The 26053-nt window shown below is 38.0% G+C and overlaps 1 protein-coding gene and 1 long non-coding RNA gene across 10 annotated transcripts in view; both read right to left on the reverse strand.

Moving 5' to 3' along the window:
• LOC110831967 (retinal guanylyl cyclase 2) overlaps window positions 1–19597 on the reverse strand; it is a 117604-nt gene extending 98007 nt beyond the window's left edge. For 5 of the 9 annotated variants that reach the window (XM_022068537.2, XM_022068539.2, XM_022068538.2 and 2 more), the window contains exon 1: window positions 1072–1471. The gene's annotated coding sequence lies outside the window, so the exon portion shown is untranslated. Of the gene's footprint in view, window positions 1–1071; window positions 1472–15955; window positions 16407–18528 lie in introns of those variants that run through there. The other 4 variants (XM_022068536.2, XM_022068533.2, XM_022068532.2 and 1 more) reach the window with 3 other exon arrangements.
• A 1336-nt stretch (window positions 19598–20933) lies between these two features.
• On the reverse strand, window positions 20934–22732 carry LOC110831966 (uncharacterized). Its single transcript, XR_002543762.2, has 2 exons — window positions 22605–22732; window positions 20934–21802 (listed from the first exon to the last, which is right to left on the reverse strand). It is a non-coding gene; the product is annotated as an uncharacterized LOC110831966 (long non-coding RNA).
• Window positions 22733–26053: the final 3321 nt, after the last annotated feature.

Genomic DNA, 26053 nt, shown 5'->3' on the forward strand with positions numbered 1-26053 from the left:
CTTCATGACATTAAAAAGAAATTGTGGAAGCATGGAACTTCGTGATTTGAATCACTTTACATCAAATTCTAGTTTCAGTATACGCTAAGTGTGATAGTGTCTAATCGGAGAAGTCAGAAGTTACCTAGACACATTACAATTGTTTTAATAAAGGAATTCCAATTGAAGGTCTCTCAGCTAATCAGGAAATTTCCTGCCTTTCATGGAACCCTAAGGTTCATTGCCATGTTAACAAGAGCACGCTCCTGGACTCTTTTCCTGTGCCAGTTTAATCCAGTCCACTCCATAACATATTATTTAAGATGCAAGGTCAGGACTCGTGTCGTTATATCTTACACTCCCTGCTTTTAATCATAAACCCCCCCCCCCTGTACGTTCTTCCCTGATGGTTCGGCCTATATTATATTGTCGCAATCACATTACAATTTAACTGTTGTGTGTTCACAGTACAAAAGTTAAGTTTTAAAACCTATCTAGTTTTCATGCATTAGTCCAAGAAAATACGTCAGAGATAAATTGTAGCCGACAATGCAAGCTCAAGGGATGACGTGTGACATATTTCCAGGATACACAGTGCTTTAATCACGACCAGATAATCGACTATTTCGTAGCTTTCCTCATTGTTAAGGCTAGTGCTAAGATAATATCGAACAATAAACTGCAATTAACTCATCTCCAGTTCTTCAAAATTGCCATGCAGAATCACCTTTCTCATCATTTGACGTTACACATCGCTGCATATCTGAAAATTATGTGAACCCTTCCCCCGCTACGAGGGAAGAGATACCAGTCTCTATCTTAACAATTCCTGCATTTGATAACTGCCCGTAAGTAAAAATAAAATGCTGTCATTTAATATTTAGATTCAGCAACTTAAAGCTTTAGAAGAACAGAAATAGACAATATGACACGTTTCTAAATAAAATTCACCACCTTGTAACCAAACACATTAACGATGTACGGGCCTCTTCATCAACGATTTTATCAATCGAATGTCACTGTAATTAAATAATATCATAACATACAACCAATAGAACTGATACAGTGAGAACTCTCAGTTTATATTCTTACCTTGTCAAAAATGAACTTAACAGATGTAAATAGTAGAAACGTCGAAAATAAGATTAGAAGGAAATGCTGCTAATGAACATGACTGATGGTAAATAAACTTCACATACGCCCCTTCGTGTCATAAACTATATCGCCAAATCTGTATCACGCTGAGCCGACAGAGACAGAAAGGTACAGCTGTAGTCTTAGAGGAGACTTAAAAGTTTTCAAACTCCAGCGCCCTTCCGTCTGCCACTCACACGAACGTCGTGCTTGCCTGTCCGTCCCTCTTTCCTTTCCTGGCTGCGATATCCAAGTGCTGAGAGACCGCGATGTGTTGGAGTCAACTTTTACCGCGATTCGGCTAGCTATGGGTCCGAACGGAGTCCGTTCCCGTATCAAACTGAGCTCAGAAAACCTCCTGGCTCGTTTAGGCGCTGGCGTCGCTGTGGTACAGGTTTTGATTCAGAGAGCGGCGAGGGGGGATGCTGGGGGTGTACTTTGTACTAGTCACTGCAATAACATTTCCCCTAAATCATTCATCATGACTAATACAACTCCTCTTCTTGAGATTATATAGAGAAAATCAATAAATTACCCGCTTTCGATAAAAGGCTCATTATCGAATCAATACCTTCCATCAGTAAAACATATTTTAGGCAATTTAAAATTCGTTTACGCCCTCGCCTTAAACATATTTTAATATTACCTTCCTAGATACGCAAACGACTCTCAATATGTCTCTCAATTCCGGGTATCCTCACGAAATCTTTTATGAATTTCTCATTTTCCACATGCCTGCTACATGTTCAGCCCATTTTATCTTCCTCGATGTCATCACCCAAATGATAAATGTTCACTAAGGTAAATTATGAAACCCACTATTTTGTAGTTCCCTCTTTTCTCCCGTTACTTCCTCTCTCTTAGGCGGAAACATTCTCCTCGGCATCCTGCTCTTAAAAACCCATAATCCACGTACTTTCCTTAGGGTGAGAGATATCTTTTTCCTCCACTTCCGTTCAAACAGCGACACTTTTACTTCTGAATAACGTGTTTTAATAATTAAGATGAGAGAGACAGGAAGACAAGATTCTGAGCTGTACTGTGGCAAGCATTGCTCCAAAATTGTTCGAAAATACACTCAGTGGCGAAATGAAGCCTGGTATAGGAAAGCTAAATGGTGACAGGCTGCAGGTGTACAAGCTCGCCGAGACACAAAACAGAATTCTGATGGTTTCGGAAATACAGTATCTGGCTTCTGTGTGCATAACCATTAGTAACATGCCAACTTATGTCGCGGGCTTCACTCCGTCCTTATTAACAGAGCTTGGCAAACAAGGTAAGTTAATTTTCCGAGTTGGAAGACAGACATTCACAATATGTAGTAACATACATTAAGGGATTTCGTTTTAGTTTATCTCAATTTATAAACTTTATGTTAATATGCTGAAGTGGGTCTTTTCTTCTAACTACCATTTTCTTACGCCAACCGTACAGTTAGAGAACGAAATATGAAAATATTTTAAATACTCACTCTAATATAAACGAACAAATGATGGCGCTTTAAATGATATCAACTCGGTTTAATTTTAGACATTGTGTTTTTACCGACAGACGTCCCAACTAAAACGCACGAAAACAGCTTTATTCTCAATATTGTTGCGCGGTCAAAAGTTAATAATTACATTTTATAAACAGCAAATAATGTATTCTTTTCAAAACCATTTGGGGTAGCGAATGAAGCATTTTGAAAGGACAATATCATTTTTCAAATCCTTGTCATAAAGAATAACTCGGAACTCACATTCTTGGATTAAATCTCAAACCCAGCACCGACTACCCCGAGTAATGTATTTCATGGCTTTCCTCAGTTGCTCAAGACAGGTAACTACCTCAGCAGTACCTTCAAATAAACCATAATGTTCTAGAGACCTTAAATGTCATCACAACCTTTCAAATCGTAATAATTTGCGATCATCACTCAACGTAACAACTTCAGCAATTGAAAAAGCTTTGTTATATAATCCAGCCACCAATCACGAATGCCCGTTCATGATTCAGTAAAGATCATACTTTGTGCTGAAGAAGTCGATGGATTTGTCCTTTTTGAAAAATTGATTATCTCACCTGTTCGAGAAATTACCCGACTTTAATGGAAACAAAATTTTATTATCAAGTTCAGAACAGCCTATCAAAGAACCCTATCACGAGCAGCCCTATTTTTTCTCAGATTTTAAGTAGAAGTTTCTAAGTTAAAAGAATTGAATGGTAGGAAGCATCCCCTGAATTATTTTGTATCTAATTTATTCGTTAATTTAATTTTTATTTATATATGCCGTAATATTCATATCACAGGTCAGATGTCGTTAATAATCATAAATGTTTTGACTGTAACACAATTTCGTCATTCAGTTTTTAAGTCTTGTGTACCGTACCAAGGACTTCTGAGGAGTTAATCTTTCCCGCAGTAACTGCAGACAATAAAACCCTCTACTAAAGTAAGTGGCAGATAACTGTAAAAAAATGCAGGATCTGTAGACTTATTTTGAAGAAATTTTCACAATGTCGCTATTATATTCAACAATATCAGCACATCCGTGATTTCATTGATGGCTTACATGTCGTATACTATCTAAGTTCTGACGTCATTACTTAGAGTTTTGACCTCAAATTGCTGCCCCAAACTGCCAGCCCTGCACCCTCATCATCAATTAAAACCTCTACCCGACTGTGTGACATTCAAATCTTAATTAGTACGCTTTTTAATTGGAATACCGTGCACTGATTTTCAAACCGTCCTAACGTCTCTGGTTTGAAATTTCTAACCACGCATGTGAAGTATCAAGTCTTATTTATAGGCCATTGGGTGTAAGATATTGTTTCTCACAGTGAGAGAACATCGAGAGAAAATGAGAACAAATTTTTTAGGAAAACAGAGACAGGAAACAACACACGGACGAGAAAATCATATAGTACAATGATACTGGGAACGACCCGTTCTTCAAGTGCCTGAGCACTGCGGGTCCCAACTTTTCGTTGGCTTCACCTGATAGACATTCGGTAGGACTCCTTGGACGAGGGATCGGCCCGTCGCAAGGCCTCTACCTGTACACAGGACAGCGCAACACAGAAGAACGCGGACAAACATCCATGGCTTGAGTGGGATTCGAACCCACGGTCTCAGCGACCAAGAGGCACAAGGCCTACGCCTCAGACCGCGCGGCCATGCGGACAATGATGAATTTAATAATTTAAACTTTTAATTAAATATTAGGATGATAAAATAGAGGGAGTGTAGTAAAAATGGGGGAACGAGAAATCCACGCGGACGGCAAATCTGGAAAGAGAACACGCTTTGGGAAGACGGTACGTAGATACAATACTATTATAGACCTAACAGATGTTAAACTGGAACTGACGGCGTGGAAATTGGCTCATTATATGACCCAGTGACGATGTAGTAACGAACACGCAGTTTCAGTAAATTGGGTAACTTCTTGACCAGCTGAGAAAATAACAGCTTCTCAAGGACGATCCTGCTTCATAAAGGTAGTTAGTTCTTCAGCTGACTAGCTAATGTAATTTCCAAATGTTGGATACAATTATTTAAAATTGCCTGAAACTGTAACTATGGCCAGTATAAGCTGTGCACTAACTCCACCAAACAAAGCAGGTGAAAGGGGCCCTTAGAATGTTACATGTAAATACACAGGTTCTTTTAGATAAAAAGGGGTTATATGGATCTGCAAAGATAAAGCACACAACGATCTTGTGTTTCTCATTGAACTGCAATTTAATTACGTCACATGGTAGTTGTTTGCAGTGTCACATATTACGCAGTTATTTTATTTTAACAAAACAAATACAGAAACCACTTTTATGGTTAATAACAGAGAACATTCCTTCTTCGATTTCGATTACGCAATGTCAACTTATTTCCATGTAACACTGCATCGTTCCTCATTTTTCATGCCCATTTATAGGAGTGCTAATCATAGTTACCTCTTTCCATTCGCGTTTTTCTTAAAGTAAACTGTACTTAAATACTGAATTGCTTATCACTTCTTTCACAAATTATTAGGAACAATATTGATATTATAGGCTACTCCCACCTAAACCTATTCATCCAAGGCAATTTCCTTCCTTCGTGTTTTCCGGCGAAATTTTGTAGGTGTTTATCTACTCCATAGAGTCTTTTTCATTATTACTGATTTAACCACTTTGAAAATATCTTGTGGGGAGAACAAATATATGGAAACTTTTTTTGTGTATTTTAATCTTTAGGGTTTGAGACAGGAAAAGGGAGACAAACCATTATAAAATGAATATAGCAAGTATTCCCCAAATTGCACCTGCTTTAAATTTCTTCATGAATGCAATGTGACTTATTTCTGTCACTTGACTTCCAAAATCAGAACGTATTTACGAGTACTAAATATGTTTGCATTGTACTATAATCAGACATATTTTGTCTTAATCTCAGACTTACTTACAAATACGTTCTGTCCTGTGTAAGAAGAAGGATTTCAAAGGATTTCTTTTCAATTACATAAAGTACCTGCACCTACCTGCAATAACTGAAGATAGAATAAAACCTATACTGAGGTGGCGCAGATACTTAAAATATGCAGAATCTGTAGACCCGCTTTAAATAAATTCTCACATCACTGTAATATTCAACAATATCGGAACATCACTGTCTTCGTTGATGGTTTACAAGCCGTATTCAAAGTTCTGATGTCATTACTTAGTGTTTTGACCTCAAATTGCCGCTCCAAATTGCTAACCTTGCTTTATCGCCATCAATTAAAGTCTCTGCCCGACTCTGAGTGAGTTTCAACTCTTAATTAATAGGCTTGTTAATTGGAACAGCGTAGCAACTCGTGCAGTGATTTCAAAACGTCCTAACGTCCACGGTTTTAAGTCGATAAAAAACATGTAAAATGCTAAGTTTTATTTACATAAATGTGAAAGCTAGTTTCTCACCCTGGGACAAAAAATTGGTAGTGTCTGAGAACAAGCTACTGAGGAGAATATGCGGACCTAAGAGAGGAATAATAACAGGAGGAGAGGGAATATCAAATAACGAGGAGCTTCATAATCTGCTAGCTTCAGCAAATATTTTTTGGGCGATATAATCTAGCGGAATGAGACGAAACGCTTGGAGGTTACTCACAGACATTTGTAGTCTCAAAACCAGAAGTATTCCCTTGACAGGCCTAGGCGTAATTGCGAAAATGATGTTATAATTTACGTTAAAGGAACATAAAGTGAAGGACGTCGTCTTAATTAATGTGGCTCATTACAGATTACAATGCCGTGCTTTGTGAACATGGTAATTAACAGTTTGGTTTCATAGCAATGGGAAATTTTTTGATAACATTAACGACTACTGACTTCTCAAAATTTTTTACTGGTATCAAGAGAATTTCATACTTGACGAGTTTGGAAACCACTGGCCTAACAGACCGAAACGCGTTTTCAAGAAAATAAATAGCGACGATAAGTTTAAACGAGATGACACAGTAACTGAGTATATGGTAACAAACACTGGGAAATGCATCCAATAGAGACAGGCTACATTAGGTAAGTCGTAGGATGGATAGTTAGGTAGTCTCTATTGAATTCCATGTACATTCTTCTCTGTCCAGTAAATCAGCACACTGTATTCTGTTAGGAAAAGTTTCTGAAGTCGAAAATATCTGTACTTCGTTCCTGATGTCCTGACATCTTTATTTTGTTGTGATAATTACGCCACTTTACTTACCTCAGAAATGTAATGTTAGCTGTTGTTATTGAAATTAGATATCGTCTGTTTCTCCTCCTAACGTCTCTTCCGTAAAACAGCACGGACATTGCTATCAGGCCTCCTTTGTAAAACCAAATTAATACAAAGGGACTAGGTTTGTGTTTTAATTCAACTGAACTTTTTCTGATTTCCGCCCTGTGTATGAATACCCGGACATACGAGATAAACCACCATTTATACTGAATGTTACGCAAATACGAGAGATCCGGTTCAGTTTTCATCAAAGCATGGAGCACGATAAAACATGAGATTCCCGAAGCTATGATATATTGCCTGTCTAAATCAGTTCCAACAGACTGTGTTATCTCTGTCCTGATTAATATGAATAATGCGCCTCAACACACCACGTACAACACCCTGAAAAGGTGCTTCAGAAATATGAACACTTTATACACACACAAAATTGTCATCATGCTGAACATTTTTATTTGATTCGTTTTCAGTAAATTTTGGTGCATTTGCCGACTGACCACAAAACTTCGTCCCACAGCTGATGCTGTTATCGATTCTCTCTGGCAACATCTGCTTCTGCTGAGTGACAAGTTCCACGAGGTTGTTGCAGTACTTTCTTTTTTGTGCTTAGTTTGCACAAAGCAACGTGGAATGAAATTATAATGGAAAAATTTGTCTGGCGGGCCGTTCCCATGTCCTGTCTCCAGAACTAGACCCACTCAATCAAATTTCGATTAAATTTAGTATATATTACTACACAAATTTTGTCTGGAGAAAATTCCATTTTGTTTAAATGTAATTCTCGGTAGATCGATAAACATTTTACAGAAACACTTTATCGTAAACAACTGTACAACTTTAAATGCCAGTGTCAACATGTACCGTAAAACACGACTTAAAATTTGATGTTCTAAAATCTTGCTGTATTTGATTATCATCCACATTTTTCAGAAGCTCTGTCAGTTTCGTGACTGGTTACGATTTAAACAACCAGGGTTTGTTTTTGGCTACTGTGGCCAGACCAGCTTTGGCGCCTACACAACCTCCTATCCTATTCGTACCAGAGAATCACCTCCATACAGTGTTGAGGTTTAAACGATGTAGAACAGGTACCTCCACTCCCCCATACGCCTTAATAGCGTGGTTCTTAATCAAGAACATGGGTCGGTTTTCTTTATCTACAAATTTCATCTATTTTTTCAGATAACACTTTTAAGAGTTCACTTTATAGGCTACCGCATTCGAAGGTAAATATAAATAACAATTAAGATTTCCTGCTGCTACAGCAGCGTGTATGCGGATGAATTTATTTTGGGTTGCTGCGTCGTGTAGTATCGTGTAAATTGACCTTCAACGCTTCAGAGGTGTCATATGGATACCGATTATTAACAAAGCTGAGGCGTGAAAAATAAGAAAAACTTTCTAGAATTTTAATTTGAAATTTTTATATTAATAATGCTGTGTTTCTGGACTTTGTCCATTTTATCTGGACAACTAAACTCGGCTGTTTCTAAAGGAACTGGCTGACTAGGTACCATAAACCTTTCCACCTGATGACCAAAATAAATTTGTTAAAGGTAGGTGAAGAACCGAAACATTATGTAGCCTGAGAAAATGAAACAGTTGCATTGATGACACGGACAGAATAAACACTGGATTATACAACGATTGTCATCCGAATATTAACGTCAAAAATTGTAACAGCCCCTCCTTTTATAAATACTTTAAAGTACATTTTGTCACCGTACAATAACAGTGAAAGTGTGAAGCACTTTAACACTGTCTAACCATGTCTTCTCCTTTTTCCCTATTTGTTTTGCCTGTACTTGACTGCGGCAAACAAGTTGTTAAATAACACTAGCTACAACATACAAAATACTCATTGATTTCATAAAAGCAGAAAAACATAATCCATTACTGCGTTTATTGTACAATGTAGAAATTACACCTGCAGGCTATCTGCGCTCACCACACATAACACAGAAACATATTCCACGGCAGGTTAACAACAGTATTTTTCTGGAAAATTAATTTTCTATCACTACTGGGAAACTGACGATTTTACTGATCAGGATTTGACGCACGCCAGCGTAAACTCGTATGTTCTTGAATGGCACTGTTTCAAAAGCAGAAGTTCGTGCGAACACACATCTAGCATTCTTGACCAGCTTGTAACTTTACATCCACATTGCTTGGGTATAATCATTAACAGTTGAGATATCCAACTCATGACGAACTTACAATAAGCGAAGTTAACAGACTAGTAACACCTCACAGTTAACAGAATAAATACTGAAACTAGGTCACATAACAGAAAACAGCCTAGGTGTTTCGGATTAACAAAGACAATATATTGCAAGGATCTTCAAGAAGGCAGAGGCAAAGATATTTCAGTATAGCAGCATCACTGAGATTTCCGATGGATGGCAATATCGTAAAAAAAAAAATTCGCGTCACTAATATGTGTGTATAAAGCTCGAGTATCGATAACCGAACCGCTGCAGGACGTCATCTTTCAAGTTTCACCTAAAGGTATCAAAATACCTCAACGTGAAGGAAAACTAATTGCAATCCTCCGCCAAGAAGGCACATGCATGTAGTAAGCATCTATACTGGTTGCAAATTAAACACATGATCAGTAAGAAATTATAATTGAGGGAATGATTCTTTTTGATAATACATATTTTATTCCAACACACGGTTGTCACTTAAGAATAGATAAGAATGGATGAATGGTTTTGTGTAAATCTGGCTGAGTGTTGCGTGTGTAATAGCATCATTTGAAATCCATGTCGTTAATTTCATCATCCCTCACGTTGGTATTAACTCGTGGAAAAATTAAAAAAATAGTATGGGTTTTCAAATATTGTTTAATGACGTAACACCCATACAAAGTTTATTGTATTTCTGTCACGTCATTCTCTTGATATTAAATACGAAGTTTATGATGCCACATTAAGGTAGGTAAACAGGTTGGCATTTGGTCAGATTAGGTTGGGTTGGGTTAAGTACTTACAGTGAACCATGCTGTCACTCTAATTCTACCTTAGATTTGAAGCAAACGTTAAGTTTATATTACCAACTCTTGGCAGTTAAAATTTGTGAGTCCCGGCTAGCCAAACAGTGAACAACTTCCGTGCCGTTATTCATAAGGTTTCTTAAAAATATAAGTAAGGTATTAAACATATTCTCACAGATATTTCGAGTGAGGTTATGTTAGGTTAGTTTAATATATGCTACTTTTGGTTTTAGGTACCAGTCTCGTTGTGGTTTGCAAAACTATTTGAAAATTGTACTGTCACACAACTTTCTCGTAAGAAACATCAACTCTGCGTACAGTAAATCCTGTTGATGTACACATTACCTCGATATGTTCCGGCATCTTAAGAAAAAAAACTGTTTTCAAATAAAGGCTCAACAATGCAACTGAGGGCTTTGATTGTTTAAATGAGTGATGAAATTACGGAGGATATGCATGCGCCTTCGAAAGATCAAGAACGTATAGCCGTTCGTGTTTCGAAGCTGCACGACAGAACGATAACCACCCTGAGCACATAATCCATAAAAGATAAATCTCCACAAACTGTTCTCTGTGCTCACGGATATATACGCAGCATTATATAAATATTATAGCTTTTATTTAAACTTTCAATCGGGTATCTAACAATTGACCGCCACGGTGGTCTAGCGGTTAGAACGCTGGCCTTGTAATCCTGAGGTCTCGGGTTCGATTCCCGGCGGTGCCCGAATTTATAACTTGTGTTGGGCAAGGCCGTGGTCTAGGCAACACGGAGTTTTCCTCCGGGGGCTTCCCCGGTTTCTCCGTGGCATCCCAACAATTACTCCATTCACACACAGAAGAAGGCAATGGCAAACCACTTCTGGATCATCTGCCAAGAACGTATATGAACAGGTCCCAGTCCGAGAAAAGGATGGAAGGATCCTGTTCATATGGACCTGTCGTCAGACAGAACACTAAATAAAAAAAATCTAACAATTAACAGGATACGTATGAAAGCAACAATGATTAAGACATACCGATACTCGAATCATGTCCTTTTGTAGCTGCGTTGAGAAATGTCGAACTAACTAACTAAATGGCTTAGGGAACCCGAGGGTTCATCACCGAATTAACCAAAGCCATTCACCGAACCCTGTCCTGGGCCAACAAAATCCAGCCTCCTTCAACTCCTATCCCCATAGATCCCGCCTGAATTATCTTCCCATCTACGTCTAGGTCTCCCCAGTGGTGAGAAATGTCATTACGTTTACAATATCTCCCCAACTGGGCTTTGTCCCGAATTACATTAATCCTGTCCACATCCGTTTCTCCTATTTATTTTAGATCCATTTTTAAAATATTATTAAACCTTCCAACTATGCCTAGAGATCCCGGTTTTCAAAACAAACTTTTGTACAGACATATAGTCCATACCATTCCCTGGCCATTCATTAAACAGAAACTATTCGAACCTATATCAACAAGAAAAATATTAGCGTAAAGCCCCCAGTACCAAACTTCGACGTAATACATTTAAAAGCATTGGAGATGGAACATGCAGACGGATAAAATCACATCCAACACGCACTTCAGCAAAGAACTCTTAAAACTGAATAGCAATCCCTCGACTGAATAACACCAATAATTAAACAATTAATCGGACATATATATATATCGATTAGTCATAACTGCTGTGGTTACCATGAAATCAGCTAATCGGTAGACGTGAAGCCGACAGAAACAAAAACATGTCATTCGATCAGTCAGGCCCCTCGTGATGACGATTAAGACAAAGGAATTGTGGTTGATAATATACTTGTGTACCGGAACAATACTCCAAGTGGGATCAATGTTTTATGCAACTGGTGCCCCCAGTACGGCATAGTATTTGTACCCATTCCAATACTCTGCATCCACATCCAAATCGATGCAGCCAGCCAGGCAGGCAGCAACCAGCTAGGCAGAGAGCGAGAGAGAAAGAGCGCGCTTGGGCCGAGAGGGCAGAGAGAGTGAGGGGGCTAAATCCTCCCCGTCCCATCTCCTGCAACTTCCACCCCACACCACCCATCATACATCGCCTTCCCCGGGGGTTCCGTCCCCGACCGTCTGGGGCTCAAACCGTCAACTCACCCCATCTCAATATCACCCCTAAACTCAAACCCCTTTTCACACCCTTAACTTCCTCCCCCTTGCATAACCACCCGGCCCATTATTGGTTCCATTCACAAATAGTAGAAAAGCAGTTCCGTAACAAGCAGGGGTGTGCATCGCGTATGAAAACGCGGAAACGTGTTCCTGTACCTATTCACCATGAAGGCGTATGGTGGAGTGGAGAAAGAGTGCCATCCGTTCTAAGCCTCAGTCCTAAATAACTCCGACCGCTTTACCCTAGGGTTGAAAAAGGCAATACGTTTCTCCGAAACGTCGGTTCCCACTTACAAGTTCACCATGGAGATCTTCACTGCCGTGGGAACCTCAAATTTCGTACATTTCGACAAGTGTTCTGTATGTTTAATTAAAACCACTGAAAATTGTCACACTTCTTCACATTCTATAATAGTATAATTTACTTAATTGATTTAAATTATTTTTACAAATATCCTAATATATTTAGTTGCAATTTTCTTGTGTATTTATTTTTTCCGTATCAATGTATTTTATATACTGCTTGTTTTATCTTTTATGCTTTTATTGTGTTCGTGAGCTCATCTCTGTGCTGTATCTGTAATTGGCTATCAGGCTGTTGATACAGCACACAAATAATAAAGAATTGAATTGAAAAAATTGTCCCTCATGCTAGGCCTACCGCTACAAATTTGTAATCTGTTAACTCTCGTTTTTGAAAAAGTTCGTATCACAGTGTGGAAAGGATTAAAAGATATAATAAATTGTAACAGATTTTATTCCACTTCCAAATGAGGAATCACATCCACCTAAAATGTATTCATAACGTAATGTGTCTGAAATGTAAGCTATAATGAAATTTCAGGTAACGAAAATCTTGTCTAAACATTACTGATCTGCTCCATCAACAGAATTACGTTACGAAATTTTAGGGATAACTACTGCCACAAGATCTTAGCACAAGACTGGTAACATGAAGAAATAAAGACATTAATTTTTATCTGAGACTACAACACGAAAAGAGAATGAATGCAAATTCCCAGATAGGCATTTTGAAAATACGTGTAGGTTGCTCCATATTACACATTCGCAGGTTCATTTACGGCAGGTGAGCTTGTGAGAGTTTCTAATTAAGAATTACGTTAAACATAATACTTTATTTTTACAATATTTAGAGCTGTTTGGTGAAACACGTATAATTTTATATTTCTGAGCGGAGATATCTGTCAGCAAAGTGACTAATTACGTATTGGACAACTGAGGTTTTATTCTCGGCAAAGACAAACTCTTATTTCCGTCACCCAGCCTCACTCACCTCTATCTAGTGCAGAAGTTAAAAATTAGCATCTTCACCTTCATTCATATTTATCTTTATGGCATTGTCCTTGGCCACGTTCTTTTTTATTTGTAACTCGTTACAGAGCAGAAACTCGTAATGATTTTGCTCCAAAACAATTTGCAGGCTTAGTACTGAAACAATACGCAAACTACTCTCTGGAGGCTGCACAATGATTGTACATTACTGCCAGTTTGCTAGTTTATAATATAAAATCATTATTCTGCAGGGAAAATCTCAGAGTATCCTAAAATATAACATTAATCCACACAGTTGGTATTCACTTTAAAACGTACAACAGCTGTATTTCTCCAAACGACCGAGTTTACTACAAGGACATTCTGGATTGCCTGGTTTTTGGACTTTGCCCATCGTCTGGTATTCTGTTCCGAAAAATGGATCTGTCTTCGTTCTCGGAGGAAGGAAAGAGGGCACCTACTCAGTTGGGCCCGTTTGAAAGAGCTAACCTCAAATCATCACTAGACTGAGTGACTCGCTGAGCACATCATCAGCTTCTCAAGAAGAACTCTGTTCCATGAAATTGATTGTGTTTTATTTAACGACGCCGTAAATAAGTAGTTGAGACTTGCGTTGTACCCCACTTGATGGTACCTGCGCCTTGTCGTGGTGGTGGGGCTTGAGTACCTCAGTGACCCCAAGAGCTACTGGCAGGGCCTCCCTAGCCAGATTGGTCGAGGGGGAGAGGTCAGACTAAGACAGGTATACCCTGGTCCTCCAGGTTGGGGGTTGGTCGCAAGGCTAACAACCTTGCACTGTAAAAAGGAAGATGTTTCGAAACCTCAATCAAAGCCTCGGACAGATGGACCTAACAGAGGACCGAATGGAAGAGGAGAATTGAGGAGGCCATGGACCGAATACGGACCGGAGAGCCATAGAAGAAGAAGAAGACTTGCGTTGTACATATCACACTGTTGAAAATATTTGAGAATTTCCATCCTTTCTTTGAATTAACATCGTTAACCCGCTGTTAAAAATTACGCCCTGTTTATCGAGTGTATAATTTGAACAATTCACAAAAAAAAAGAGGAATAAATGTAAATGAAATTTAACTTAGACTTCTCTTAAGAGTTTGATATATATTGGTGTGTGTAGGAAGCAGCAAAGAGAAAGCAGACTTGGAAGACATCTTTCTACAGTTCAGTCCCACACACCAGAAAGTTTCCCTTGTCCTTCTGTGTGGCGACATATAATAGAGTTAACTGAAAGTTTGATGATCATGTTACATGCACTGTACATCCTTCGCAACCCGAGGCAGGAAGTTTCAAGATCGTCACCTTTCAGTCTGTAGCGACAGAAGTCTTGAAGTCGTGTCCAGTCTGTCGTAGTGTTAAGAAAAGACAAGCTTGTACAAAGATTTCTTCTTGGATACTGTGCCGTGTAATCTGTTAGGTGTTTACTACCTCTGAACGTTGGTCAGTTTCTACCAGACTACACGGCGCAAGTCCCCAGTGTCATAAAAGCTTGTCCCTTCTTTACACTGCCATACTTTCTGGGCGCTTCAAACTGAACAGTATTAATTTTATTGTTACACAGTATTACATAATTCAACTGTGATCTAACTGAAAGCTAAAATTTGCCTTTGTTTAATCGAAAGACCCCGTAACGTGTTTCTTACGCAAAAATCTCGAAAACAATTATCTTTTTTAAAGTAAAGTTCAAGCAACGCTAAACGCATTCTTAACCTCGGAATTAGAGACGACTGATCAGATTCATGCACCAGCCGCTCTGTTGCTGCAAACAGCTGTACCATCAGGTACATTGTGCTGCCATCTTCCCACTGAAGAGTATTACCTACTACGGCCGGTGCCGGTAGCTTAGCTTAATAAGACACGTCACTATTCAGTCACATCCCCATCCCTAACTTACTCGTCGAAAACGCCGTTTTCAAGATATTTAATGTCCTCAGTGCTGGTACCTTACAAAAATAAGGTCGAAAGTTTGTATTGAAAGGGTGACGCAAATATATCGCCTTGGAACGACGTTCAAAATAAACAGGCAACCATGAATTTCAGCGTTGTTCAGTTAAGGGTGTTCAATTCCTCTAGCACAGTGGTATTAAACCTAGGGTACGCGTACCCCCGGGGGTAAGCGAAGACATCTTAGGGGTATGTGAAATTTAAAAAAAATATTATTTTATGATAAACACTGAATAATGAGTAATGTAATTTATTTAATTTATCTTATATGTAGATTATATACTATGTATAACTTGAATTATACACCAACAACTTTGGGGGTACAAAGTTGAAGAGAAATTATATCTGGGGGTACGCGAACGAGAAATGTTGAATACCACTGCTCTAGCACACACAAAAATACTTACAACTAATCCATATTCTGCCGGTAACAGCTAAAATGTCAACAAAAAGCTAAATTCGCACAATATACTCAGGAATCCTGTTTTGGACACCTGGCTGGGGGGGGGGGGGGGAATTCAACTTATAAACTAATACATAAATTACCACATTCACATGGTTACATACTTGACCTCAGCTTAAACCCTGCTTCTTGGCAGCTATCGCGTCAAATCCAGTAGCCTCCACCAAGACCAGACTGGGACCTGACATGACAAGACCATGTCGATACAATGGCGTACTTGATTTACTGCAAGTACCCCCTCTACCACAAAGAGTTCAGCCGACACTATTAGTTCTTGACATACCTGTAGACTGCGTGTAGCTCCTCTCGCTGTGTCCCCAGGTTCGAAGTCCTACATCGTCGACGAACAACGGAAACATTGGCTTGCAAAAGTTTTCACAAACACTTTTAGAGTCATTGTCGCTGTATATGTTCATTCTTTAAGAGTACAAAGAGTTACTGGTCAACGCACACTTCAAAGTTTAAACTCTGCTCGTAAAGAAATACGTGTATCACGAAAACAAACCGGTCAGCAGCAAGACACAACCATATTGTTTTACTATAATATAGACCTAGCTTGTGTCCAAAGAGTTTTTACACAGACTAAATTCAGTGCAATAGCACTCTTCGTGGTGTAGTACTTTGTGTTGAAAGAGATGTAAAAGCGATCATGAACGTTGGTCTAGAAGAAGTATAGAATCACACGAAGATACTACAATCTGGTAACTCCCTAACAAGCCACGGTGGTCTAGCGGTTAGAAAGCTGGCCTTGTAATCCTGGGGTCTCGGGTTCGATTCCCGGCGGTGCCCGAATTTATAACTTGTGTTGGGCAAGGCCGTGGTCTAGGCAACACGGAGTTTTCCTTCGGGGGCTTCCCCGGTTTCTCCGTGGCATCCCAACAATTACTCCATTCACACACAGAAGAAGGCAATGGCAAACCACTTCTGGATCATCTGCCAAGAACGTATATGAACAGGTCCCAGTCCGAGAAAAGGATGCAAGGATCCTGTTCATACGGACCTGTCGTCAGACAGAACACTAAATAAATAAATAAAAACTCCCTAACAAATCCTGAGACCATTCGGGATTACTGACAATGCATTATTAAGCAGTTGTGAGTGTTAAAATCTCGACTAAATTTTATTTTCAGAAAGCTTGTCGAAGAAAACGTCTGAGAACGTCTTGCTGGGAAGTCACGACCAATAACATTTCGATTATATTTTTTTTAGGGAACTATTGTTGTAGAAAACTGTGAGGTAACTCAAGGGAAGCTGAACGCTTTATTGGGAAAGTCTCTTCCATTTATGTTGTAGCAGAATATTATTTTGGAGGCTTTATTACTTTTATTGAACACAGTCCTTTATTAATTTTTTATTCGCATGCTTCCCACATAATTCAAACATTTAGAATTCTCCACACGGCTTTAAAAATATGTTTTGTCCACCCCCTGCGGACAGGTACGACGCTGTAGACAACAAAGAAATACCGATAAGTAAACACTGTCGTCGAAAGTTAAACTTACCAGAATAAACAAATTAATGAACTTGTACATTCAATCAGTTTTTAACCTAAGATTAATATATTCAGAAGCATACTAAAAAAATATATAAAAAACTGTATATGACGTGTGGTTGCCAATGGGTATATAAAAATGCACAAATCATATGAGATTAGTATTTGCCGGCCATGCATAGAAAGCAGAAGAAACCTACAACCATAAGACAAGGCTTGCTTGTTTGTTTGTTAGTAAACATGTAAATAGATCAGTGGTTTGTTTCATTTATATGTACGAGTTGCCAACACAATTATATAACCCCAGACTAACGTAACTGTTAATTTCTTCTTCTCTGGCGCTAGTATCAGAAGAAACTTCCCCCCACTCTGTTTAAAACTCTAATACTTTAACCTTGTATATTTTAGGGAATTCAGAAGATCCGCCCTGACCCCTATTCTAAGCCAGCTGAATCCAGTCCATGCCCTCGTCCTATTTATTTATGACTTTGCTATAATCATCCTTTGAGTTCATGCACGCAAAAAGAAAATGGCCCTAAAAGTGGTGAGCTGGATTGGATGTTCTAAGCAAAATCCCTAAAACCCAAAAGTAATGCACCAAGTCTCCCACCTGGATTCGAAGCGGGCAATTCCCTGATGGAAGACAGCAACAAACATGAACGATACGGAATTTAATTACTGCGATAAATTATTTGCTTTTAATATCGGCGACAGATATTTACCACGGCATATTTAATTTATGTTATTCTTTTCTGAACTCGTACTGCAACCCAGTATATAAATTTTCGTAACTGTACACTCTAACAATTTACACACGCAGAAGCCTACTAGGTGTAATGAAGTTTAAAAACAATTCATAAAAACAGTTGATAAAATATCCGTACCCTTGTCTTGGAAGAGCTTTTAATAGTAACATTTGGAAAAAAAATGGCTAAAACGTTTACAAGGAAAGTTTCATGCTAATTTATAACGACGACATACAAACTGCAATGATAATATTTAGAAAACAAATTACTATGAACCTTACAACAAACGTTAGCTATTAATTCTTGGTCTTATAATTTCAGATTAGATTCAATTCATTTTAGATTACACAATATGGTTAAGTAAAACGTCTGCTAACTTATGCAATGAATGTTTCGTATCCATCTGCACTGGCCAACTTTTGTCAAAAAGGCTATGAACTTCCCAGACAAGTTAATGCTGGCACCGTTAAATTTATACATGCCGAAAATTCTAACTGGACAATTTCCGACTCAAGATACCCACTCTTAAAATAAAGTGTGGTAAATTTTAGCAAATTACAATGCCTATATAGTTGTTAACGTAGGAAAAAAAATCTTCAAGTACGAAATTTTACATACGTTCAACGTGCGAAATGATGCAAGTGGTCCCTAAATAATCTTGAAACAGGTACGTTTAATTTCACTTAAGTAATAAGAAATCACCAACACTTGTAAATAACTATAAAAGTAACTTAAAGATGTTACACACTAGCTATCACACTTAAATAAACACGGTAAAACACAACGCTCCACGTTGACAGGTTAACTTGCACTAAAATTGCAACTTCCTGATTGAAGTGGACAACAGAATTATGAGCAGTCTTCAGTCCCGCCTAAAGATGTCAGTCATGTCGGTACATGATTACCAATGTCGGCTCTTGAAAAGTATTTCGCGTAAAGTACAAACTGTTCGAAATTTAGTTATTACACTGAGGCCCGTGTAACTTCCTGGCTGGTTGATTATTAAGTCAGGCTTTGGGGAGAATGAACTGAGATGTGTTTTCGTAATTGTTTACAAACATTCGATTCTGCTTTCATTCTTCTCTCTGAGCGCTCTGTGCTTGACACGCTGAGTTTACTTGTGGAAAGGATAGTAAGTATTGAGAAATGATAAACTTACACAGTATACGAGCGTCAATATAGCTGTGTTTAAGAAAATATTTCAAAATAATTTGAAACAAAGCATCAACGAAAATAGGGCCTATTTCAACTTCACTTATTCTACGAAAACGATACCTTCGTTCAATAAAGTTCCTTTTCGTTTCCACAAGAACCTTCTATTTTGACTTAAGAAAAGTGAAGCAACAGAGGATGGAAGAAAATCACATTAAGAATACCTTCAGAGTTCACACTTTTATGTTAACAGATTTTGAGAAATTCAACCAAGAAGATTTTATTTTTGCAATGTGGCGAGACTGTGATTACGTATATCTGGAACTGGGCAGCCAATGCACACTTTGTTCACCCTCCAGATGATACAAGAGCGAATATGGAACCACGGTGGAATAATTGTTGACAGGGGAAAACGAAACCTTCGGTAATACCTGTCCCGGTGTCACTTTGTCCATCACAAATCTTCATTTGACCTGCCTTGGCGCCAACCTAAGCCTTCACGATCAGAAGCCGACGACTAACGGCCTGAATAGTTTTAGACACAGGAACATTCAACTGTTCGCTGCAGCGTTATTTGTACATAGCTAATTTTATTCTGAGTTTATTTCATTATTAATGAATGGATTCGTATTATTTTGTGGTGCATATCACAGTGGTCTAATGGACAAGCCGCCACTGTTTTCCTTCTCATTTGGAAACAAGCACAGACTGGGAGATAGCAAAAACTACCGAAGAAAGAGATCACTAGGCGTAGATGGAGGATATTATTAAAACGGAATTTAATAAAACAGTGCTCTGGATGCGGTCATTAGGGCAAGGTAATGAAAATTCGTGTTTCTTAAAAAGGGGGGGGGGGATATTCTTCACTGGATGAGATATCATCAGCTTCTGAAGGACCTTAATATATGAAGACAGTTCATTAACTTGTTGGTTAGTTGATTATATTGATATGTATTAACAACAAATGAACAATCGTATAAATATTCCCTCCATCATTGTTGAACGCAGGCAAATTATTTGAATATTTCGAAGCAATAATGGGAACATTACTATCTGTCGTCAAGCAGAACTCTACTACTGGTTTAAAAACATTTGTTTCGATATAACAGTTTATTAAAGGGATAAAGTACTGTAAATGTTTATATTTGTTAACTATCATTAATTTCATTCGCACAAAAATAGAGCAAAAACGTTTCGTAACTTTAAAGTTCCGAAAGAAAGTAGAGTTTCTGGTCGATCGAGTCTCATGTTATTTAAAGAGAGATATCATAAGAAAAGTTAGCACCAACTGTTACACTGCTGACCGGTAAATGTGGCAGTCTTGTCAACGTTTTAGAATAAGTGACTTCTCTGAACGTTTCGGGAAGAATAACAGCAGGACTAACAATTAAATTATCAACAAGTAACAACATTATTGTCTTCTAATCTAAGGTAAATAAATAACTATTCTTCTTGAGACAAAACTTCTATGTATTAGTACTTCTGGAATCTTCTTTGTCGCATTCTTTGTGTTTACTGTCTCAGGGCAAGACTACGGTTATCGACATGAAGATTTTCCTTGCGTTTTAGTCACACATTTTTTTAACATAATGTTTATAGAATAAAAATTTTCTTGGATATTATCCATCGTCTAGTAAATATAAAACGTAAAACGACGTTTCGGAGATGGGACTCTATCTCCGTCTTCAGGTTCCTACACAGTTGGGCCCACTAGATAGAGCTAATCCCTATCTCCAGACAAAGTAAAAAGTGAAAGTCCCGGAATAAAAAGACATAACCGGGACTTTCAATTTTTACTTTTATACGCAATCAAATGTATTACGCACCCCGATTTCAGAAATCTTACAACGTGAAAATAGTATGTCTTAAAATAAACTAACTACGATCATTTATTAACTGAGAAAATGTATTTCATTTTAATACTATTAACACAGGGCATTGTCTGTGTTGTCCGGTTTCATCATAAAATTATCTAAACACGATAAATTATTTTCATGCTTCGTTCAAATATAAATAGCTAATTAATTTTACTACTGACTTAGACCGAATATAAAGCATTATCTTCACAACAATGATGTTTAAAGGTGCTCGGTTCACGTGTCAATCCAGAACAGGCATATGCTGACCAAGGAGTTTTGTAAGTTTCTCTTAGCCTTATCAGACGAATAAATATATCACGACCACTTCCTTTCCCATTACGCAACAAACCTTAGTCTCACCGGGCAATAAACAAATTATACAACTGATACAGTGTCGGTGTAGGTCTTTAACCAGAATCTATCCTGATATCCGTCATTCAGTTTGCATTCTGTGTAATGTTATTTGTTATGACTGGCGGTCTAGGTTTCTTTAACTCACATTACAGCCACTATTTTTTTCCACACGACGGTTTCCTTTGATTACATGAACAAAGGCAAAAGGAAACTCATTCGAAAGATAAGAATCATTCAAACAATAAACAATGAGTTGGCGGCTCTGGTGGTCACCAACGTCCTCGCGATGTAACAGCGTGACCACAACACTCCTTAAATGTAAAATGTTTGGACTAACACTGTAGTAGTTAGCACTTCATATTGGGGTAGATCTGACTTCGATTCTAGGTCTTTTTCGTAGTTTTCTCCAGGTAAATTATAGAACCCTGAACACAGGCCACGGCCGCTTCCTTCTGCATACTTTTCATTCTTGAGAGTAATCCTCATATTCGACGCTGTGTAAGAAATGCAACTCTTGAAACGTAAACCTGTAATTAATCATTCATAACGCAACTTTGATGATAAATACAATAACATCTCACATGGCGTAAACACCTTCTTATACAGTAAAACCTCTCTAAGTTGGACACTTGTGGTTCCACGAAAATGTGTCCAACTTACAGAGGTGTCCAAGATAGAGGGAAAGAGAAATATCAGATTGTGGTCTAATGACAATATAGTCTATTTACTTACATACACTAACTGCTGTAGGCTTACTTAAATTAAGAATTAATGACAATAGTATTAATAATAATCTTTTGAAGCCCACTCCCATGCATTGCACATTACACCCCAGCCTCAATAACATTTTCTAAAGTTAATTCCACTAATTTTCGCTTCCCCATCGCAAAAACAAAAATTCCATTTCTGTTAACACAGTCTGAACCCAAATGCAAGCACAGTCTGTGTCTTCTGCAATACTGTAGTCCAGTTAAGGGTTCAGCAAAAGAATGGTTAAACACTTGCAATGCATTCCAATGCTGGGTTCAATGTCCATAAGACAATCCTCTAGAGGGGAGGCATTCATCAGTCAGAAATTCAAAATAACAAAATATGTAACTGAAAAACTTTCCCTGAAAAGCATCGAAGTTAAGTGCATGAACCTGTCCAACTTACAACAAAAAGGGGTGACCAAGTTCCAGGATAAAGGGGTGTCCAAGATATAGGGTATTGTGGACATGTAAAATTATATGATATTCGCCGGTTCCAATTAAAAGTGTCCAATATAAAGGGGTGTCCAGGATATAGGGGTGTCCAACTAGAGGGGTTTTACTGTAAATCATTACTTACAGTCACCACGTGGTAAAAGTAACTTGTCAGATGTAGTATTGTGTGCTGCTGTGTAACGAGCGATTCCTGTCTGTCCCAATAGAACAGCTGCGTGACATCATCCAGTTGCCTGCCATACGCTCATTGTCGAGGAACGGTGCAGAGTTCAGCCACAAACTCAAGGTACGGTCATAACTTCATGACACAAATCAGCTTTCAAACATTACAGTATCACATAACCTAAGTTTTGCACATCAGAGTAGAAAGAAAATAAATACGGTTATTCAATAAAAACACTGTGAAACTTTGCTCCTCTCCCTACGGAAAGAACACAAAGTGACGGTGGTGTGAACAAGTGTTGAGGAGAATATTTGGACGTTAAGAGACAGAAAGCAAGAGAAGAACATAAATAAATGTATGGCGAGGCGCATCATAATTTGTGCTCTTCACAGAAAATCATTACGTTTATCAAATCAACAAGAACTGAGGTAAGTGGGACATGTAGCACACTTACGGACATGAAAAATTGTAGTCAGAAAACCTGAATGGAAGAGACTATTTGTTAGACGCAGGCGTAGATGGGAGGATCTATTAAGGTTGATTGTCGTCTTAAGAAAGTAGGATGTAAAGGTGCAAAATGAATTCATCCAACTAATGATGGGATTCCATGGTCTTGTGAACATGGTTCTCAGCCTTCTGGTTCCACAGAAAACACGTAATGCTAAGCAGCTGACATTTTTGCAAATAACTTGCATATCTGAATTTGTTAATTTGCAAAAAAGATAAACGCATGTTTTAAGGCTTTTATTAGATGGACTAATTCCTCCTCTATATTCTCATATATAAGCGAGGGAATGAAATAAATTAGGTCTGTAGTTGCCACTGTGTCCCAGCAGGAAAGGTCAATATTCTGGGAGGTCATAGTATCGATCATTCTAAGGGAAAAAGTATATATGTACATGTGTCCTATTCCGAATGGTCATTAATTTCTTGTTCTTGTACCTGATTAAATATAAATCAGATTGAAAAACGTTTCTGATAAAATTTACAGATTTTAATGAAATTTATATGTTATATGATGTGAAGCTTTCACGGCGGCTTTCATTAATAAAGTCTTCTTGGGCTATCAGCCGTGTTAGATGGTGATTAAACGCCGACGTTTCGATGACCATCTCTGTCCTCATTTTCAAGGCTGTTGTTGACTTGTAGCCTTGAAAATGAGGACAGAGATGGTCCTTGAAACATCGGCGATTAATCAACATCTAACAAGGCTGATAACCCAAGAAGACTTTATTAATAAATATGTGTGTGTTGTCAAGTACCAGTGTATTTTTGTATGACAACATTCTCTTATTTTACAAATCTGAGCTTTATGTTACAATAAATTCTCCCAACTTTCAGTAAACGCACCCCCTATACCAAGTTATAAGCAAATCACTTACATAGTTTAAGAGATGGAACATGGGCATGATTTCCTGTTATACGTCCATTTATATATTGACCAAAAATGAAGAATAACTTTTTCTGAACAAAGAAAAATCTGGAATAAGTAACACTGTTGATGTTTGTCTTCTGGGTTGTAATGCTCTGTGGACTTGTATGCACACATTTCAAAGAAATTTAGATGGTACAACGTTAAGTTTGTTAAAATTAAATTTGTCATGATAATTATGGGGCTGCCATTATAAAGGTAGGAAACAGAAAAATATCACACATTGTTTATATGAAGCATTTCAAGAAGAAATTATTCTAATACTGTATGTTTGTGCATCTCTTAGGAACTGCAAAAATTTACTGCAACGCAACATCAGAGATTCAGCATATAGAAAATTGCACCTTTTTTGAATTTCCTTCAAACAAGCCTAGAACAATTTTTTTCCTTAAACCTTGTTGATGCTCCGATATGGCTTCAAACACTCATACAGAAGCAGAAGCAAATCAGTCAGACACTGAGTATTTGCTGCAAGAGATGACGCCATATATCAGCATACTAACACTTAAAGGATTCGGAAATATTCATCCGTCTCCTGGTGAAGTAAGTGAAAATTATACCACAAGAAATTCAGAAGTTGCTGAAAAAACAGGAAATATTTATGAGAATATAGACAAGAGACTAATTTCTCCAGATTATACTCTGAATACAATTGCAATGCTAAATGACGAACACAGAAGCAACGATATCCGGGATACTGATTTCAGATACAGTTCTGGAGAAAAACAGGCATTAACAAGAAGTGAAAATAATATTCAGATGGCCTGGAATGCTGAAATAAATACAAATGGGAAGAGAACAGGCAGTAAACAAAAAGTGTCCAATATTACTAAAGAATATCGTGCAGGTCTTAACACAGAAACTATAAATAACACTAACAAATTTCTTAATGTTTCAAAAGGATCTGCAACAGATATTTTAGAAGACCGACATAAAACAGTTCAGTCACACCCTTCTAATAGCACTGAGGCAGATGTAACAGCTGGTAAGATCACTCCGCCCAAAGACAATCTACAGTGTTTGGATTCCCCAGCAATGCAGCCTGTACCTAACTTTCCTTCTGAAGACATGTTATTGACACTATCAGCACTAAATGAAACAATTGGGCCATTTACAGAACTTAAAACTCAAATTACTTCTACTACGAGTGCAACGTCAAAACACAGTGTCGGTAAAGACTGTGATGGGACACAGATTCATGCAACAAGTTTGGCCAAGAGCATTTCCAAAAAACAAGAATCTAAATCAACAGTACCAAAAGAAATATATCACAGCATGAAAACCAAGAAATCCAATCACCAACCAACTGCGGCGATTTACTCGGGATTACTTGAGAATGACATTTCACATGCGCAGGTCAATATTGATAAATCACCAAAATGTGTGAATAGACATAAACATGTTAACAATTTCTCCTTAATTGATTCACCAGTGATTCCTAGAAGTTACCCCACAGAATCAGTACAAATGCTGCCCCCATCACCACCATCAGTAAAAGCATACAGTTTACTGGAGAAGCATTGCCCACGAGTTGTCAGGAGAAAATTGTTTTCACCCTCAAAACCCAGATACGTCAAACAGCGACTAAAGAAATATACCCCAACCTTACATCTTGAAACAAACCACAACCAAAAGAAAAGTAATGCAGAATCACGTAAAAAAAAGTATCTGTTTAAAGCGGTAGGAAAACCCACAAAGATATGTAATAAAATAAATCGCAAAACAGTAGTTATTCCAGGAAATACAGATGCTAGCATCGGTACACCATTGGGTGGCACAGTCCCTTATATCAGAAACAAGTCAGTTACCAGAACAGAATCAACTCAGGCAGCTGTATTACAAACTGCATCGGAAGAATCCGAGCTATCTGCAGAGAGTATGTATTCTGACCAAGACATAGTAAAAACATCCATGATTTTATCATCTTTGTTGACACCATCACAGAATCCTAGTGCAGGGACAATACTCACCCCAACAA

The sequence above is a fragment of the Zootermopsis nevadensis genome, unplaced genomic scaffold, assembly GCF_977971745.1.
Source record: "Zootermopsis nevadensis isolate Lab colony 2312 unplaced genomic scaffold, Znev_1.0 Znev_ptg000024l, whole genome shotgun sequence".
NCBI lineage: Eukaryota > Metazoa > Arthropoda > Insecta > Blattodea > Termopsidae > Zootermopsis > Zootermopsis nevadensis.